This window comes from Triticum urartu, chromosome 2A (assembly GCF_056163025.1).
Source record: "Triticum urartu cultivar PI428250 chromosome 2A, HENAU_Tu73, whole genome shotgun sequence".
In the NCBI taxonomy this organism is placed as follows: Eukaryota; Viridiplantae; Streptophyta; class Magnoliopsida; order Poales; family Poaceae; genus Triticum; species Triticum urartu.
Window position 1 is genome coordinate 716,099,355 of NC_141874.1, and position 4,790 is coordinate 716,104,144.

Sequence of the window (4,790 nt, forward strand, 5' to 3'; positions counted from 1 at the left end):
CCCCGCCAGCTCCCTTCTCTTGAGGCCAACACCGCTGCCGCCCATGCGCATGCTCTGCTCCAGGTACGTAGGCACGAAGGGAAGCCCCGGCTTCTCCGTTGTGGTACAACAACAAAAGGGATCAGAAATCAAGAGAAGGGAAACTAGGAACATCACATGGGGCTGCCATATTCCTGCGGATTCAGACCACAGAAGTGACAGAAGATTACACGGAGCAGAGATGAGGTCGTGAGCGACGCACCGAGGTAGTCGACGGGGATGCGGCCGTTGGAGAAGCGTCCGGTGGGGCGGTGGGTGTCGAAGTCCCGCCCGTAGGGCTCGCGGTCGGCGCGGGCGAGCGTGCCGAGGTACTTGTTGGTGCCGACGTCGAACGTGGAGTCGCCGATGACGAAGAGCGTGGGGACGAGCGGGGTGGGTCGGGTGAGGAGCACCAAATCTCGGTGGAGACGATGAAGCGGCCAGAGGAGAGCCCGGTGGAACTGCTCGATCCGGATGGGGAGAGGAGCTACTCGATCTAGATGGGTGTTTGTGTCCTGGATCTCACGGGAGGAGGGGCTATGCGCCGCCCTAATCCCGGATCCGGCGGCTTCTAGCCTCGCCGTCACCATCGCTGGTGACTGCTCTAGCTGGAGTACCCGCGGCCAGAGACGACAGAGCCGGCGTCGCGGTTGGTGACGACGAAGGAGAATACGATGAAGACAAGCCGGCGTCGCGTCCGGTGGCTCAGCCAGATGCCGCCGCCGAGGACGACGAGGGAGAGGACCAGGACCCCCACTCGCGGTCGGTGGTGGTGACCATGTCCACAATGGCCTCCTTCTCGGGCCAGTTGGATCTGAGAGTGGGGAGGGAGGGATCTGGATCAGGAGCGCCATGGGGAGGGCCGAGCGGTGACCATGTGGGGGGAACGCCGGAGGAGTGGGGCAGGGGCGGCGGCGCGTCGAGATCCAGAGGGAGGGAGTGAGGTTGGGGGCGGCGGCGGGGGATCTAGAAGGAGGAGTGGTGTGCGGCAGCGGTGGATCCAGAGAGAGGGAGAGGGTGAGAGCGCTAGGGTTCGGTGCGTGGGGAGAGAGTGGAGTGGTGTGCGGTGGGTTTTTTTTGAGGGGTAGCTCGCGGTGGGTGAGGTGAGGGCCGTTGGATCCAGGAGGATCCGACGGTGGTTTATCCATGATCCACGTGAGAGGCCTTTGGACCAATAAAAACATGGTATACAGGTATGATATTTTGACCATTTAAATTGGTCATAATTGACTAAAAGTAAGGTGCTAAATCATGTTAGCTATTTTATTATGACCTGAAAATATGAAAAAAAAACTTCTCATTGTGTCAACAAATTTGACTATAGTTTTCAGGAATAATCACAAATTGAAATAAGACAAATATTTTTTTAAAGAGTTATGAGAAATGAGTTCTCTTAAATCATTTTTTCATTTTTCGAGTGTCCAAAATGAGTTTTTTTGTGAAGGACCTATAATATATTTGTTGCAAAATTGGACCAAATCAATTTTCTAAAATACTAGGACATATTTAATGCACAATTGACCAAATGGTTGGGTGTCAAAAGATTCGATCCACCTCTGGTGAAAAAGACAAATTTCTGTCGATTCAGTTGGAAGCGGGTCAAATTTGAACTGCGGCTGCCTCATAGTTTGCTTTTTATTTTTTCCAAAAATCATTTCTAGGTACATAAGTATCTATTTAATAAGAGAAACATAATTTTTTTTCCAAGATTCAACCACTAGCTAGGAACGGTCAAGCCCGCCGTTTTGACCGCATTTTGAAACGGGCATAAAAATTCCAAAAAAAATCAAAAAAATTATAAAACCTTCGCATTGTGTCATTATATGTGACCAAGTTACGAGGAAAAATAATAAACTTATAATACGGCAATTCTTTAAAAAAAAGTGTTCTCAGAAACGAGCTATCATGTGTGGAGATCAATGGCTTTCAAGCCAAATGATCAATCCTATAGCCACATTCATGGCATAGTTTGTTCAGATGATCTCATATTGTGCACAAGGTGCATACTGGAATGGCAAACAATGTTGCCTAAGGAAACTTTCATTTTCTTTGGACGAAAAAATCATTTTCCATTTTCTGAGTGCCCGAAATGAGGTTTTTTTGTGAAGGACCTACCAAATAATTGTTGCAAAATTGGACCAAATCATTTTTATAAAATACTAGGCCATATTTAATGCACAATTGACCAAATAGTTGGGTGTAAAAAGTTTTTATCCACCTCTAGTGAAAAAGACAAATTCCCGCCAATTCCGTTGGAAGCGGGTCAAATATGAACTGCAGCTGCCTCATTGTTTCCTCTTTATTTTTTTCAAAAATCATTTCTAGGTACATAAGTATCTATTTAATCAGAGAAATATCAAAAGTTTTCCATGATTCAACCACTAGCTAGGAACGGTCGAGCCCACCGTTTTGACCGCATTTTGAAACGGGCATAAAAAATTCAAAAAAATCAAAAAATTGGAAAACCTTCGCATTGTGTCACTATATGTGACCAAGTTTCCAGGAAAAATAATAAACTTGTAATACAAAAATTATTTTAAAAAAGTGTTCTCAAAAATGAGTTATCATGCGTGAAGATTCATGGCTTTCAAGCCAAATGATCAATCTTATGGCCACATTCGTGGCATAGTTTGTTCAAATGATCTCATATTGTGCAAAAGGGTGCATCTTGGAATGGCAAATAATGTTGCCTAAGGAAGTTTTCATTTTCTGTGCACGGAAAATTCATTTTCCATTTTCCAAGTGTCCCAAATGAGGTTTTTTTGTGAAGGACCTACCAAATAATTCTTGCAAAATTGGACCAAATCATTTTTCTAAAATACTAGGCCATATTTAATGCACAATTGACCAAATGGTTGGGTGTAAAAAGTTTTGATCCACCTCTGGTGAAAAAGACAAATTTCCGTCGATTTAGAAGGAAGCGGGTCAAATTTGAACTGCAGCTGCCTCATAGTTTGCTAATTATTTTTTCCAAAAAACATTTCTAGGTACATAAGTATCTATTTAATCATAGAAACACCAAAAAAATTCCAAGATTCAACCACTAGCTAGGAACGGTCATTCCCGCCATTTTGACCGCATTTTGAAATGGGCATAAAAAATTCAAAAAAAATAAAAAAATTGGGAAACCTTCGCATTGTGTCATTATATGTGGCCAAGTTCCCAGGAAAAATAACAAACTTGTAATACGGCAATTATTTTTAAAAAGTGTTCTCAGAAACGAGCTATCACGTGTGGAGATCAATGGCTTTCAAGCCAAATGATCAATCTTATGGCCACATTCATGGCATAGTTTGTTCAAATGATCTCATATTGTGCACAAGGGTGCATATTGGAATGGAAAACAATGTTGCCTAAGGAAGTTTTCATTTTCTTTGGACGAAAAAACCATTTTCCATTTTTCGAGTGCCCAAAAGGAGTTTTTTTGTGAAGGACCTCCAAAATAATTGTTGCAAAATTGGACCAAATCATTTTTATAAAATACTAGGACATATTTATTGCACAATTGACAAAAATTTTGGGTGTAAAAAGTTTTGATCCACCTCTCGTGAAAAAGACAAATTTCCGCCGATTCAGCTGGAAGCGGGTCAAATTTGAACTGCAGCTGCCTCATAGTTTGCTATTTATTTTTTCCAAAAATCATTTATAGTTACATAAGCACCTATTTAATCATAAATACATGGTTTGGTGGCGATACGTCGAGGTTTGGACGGTGGCCGAGGGCTCCAACTCTAGAGCGCGTAAACTCGCATGCCCGCCGCGTGGTAACCGCGTGACTGTGGCGTTGCCATGTGTTCTGGGTGGCCTAGGCATGTCTAGTGGGTTGGGCACTCCCCAGGTAGGTGCTAGGAAGAAAATTACAACATAAGATTCTCACGAGGAGACCGATCGATGCTCAAACGTGAATTAGCAGCCAAGTGTTTGATTAGCGGTACAGGAAATGTACATGGCTAATGGGCGTGTGTTTTGGCTGAGTATGATCATTTACTAAGAAGACCGTCTTCACAAATTTTCAGATCAGAAGGAGGAGCCTAGGTGGTACTTGCTTTGCAAACTACCACACTGGACATAAATACGAATGTTGAAGCTCGGCTCAAAATAATGAATGGATTGAGCTGGCATTTGGTGGAGGATGGTTACTTGGGCATAGGAAAGCACTGTAGAAAATGGATACTATTTGGACATGTCAAAGTGGCGCTTCCTTCACAAACTGTTGTTGTGAACAGAATAGGAAAATGAATATTGTTGAATTATTTTTGAACTAGGCAAGGAAGGTTTTTACATATTTGACGAAGATATGACCCAAAGAATTTATGAGATTTTTTTGGGAATTTTGGGAATGACAGAAATATAGGTTGCTTCACAACCTAGGGCAAAAACTGCCACATGGACATGACACATAGGCAAAACTGATGAGGTGGCGCCTAGTCATAGCAACCCACCACAATTTACAAGGCTATGACCATCTATATTGGTCGTTAACAACTAGAAATAAGGCAGCGGACTAGCGCTGTTTGCTTTATGACCATTTCCTCTAATGAAATTATGACCTTTCTGACCAAAATGCTCGTTATGGTTTAGGGTTTAGAGCCCCCCAGACAGCTTTTGACCAATTGGTCTAAAATGGTCATAAATTTATGACCAATTCTTCGAGGGTCACTGACAGAAGGTCATAAGTTGACATATTTCTTGTAGTGCCGGCGCACCGGCCAAGAGGGCCGCACTCGCTGCAGGCCCGGCTGAGCACGCCTCCTTGCCGCGTGCAACCAGCT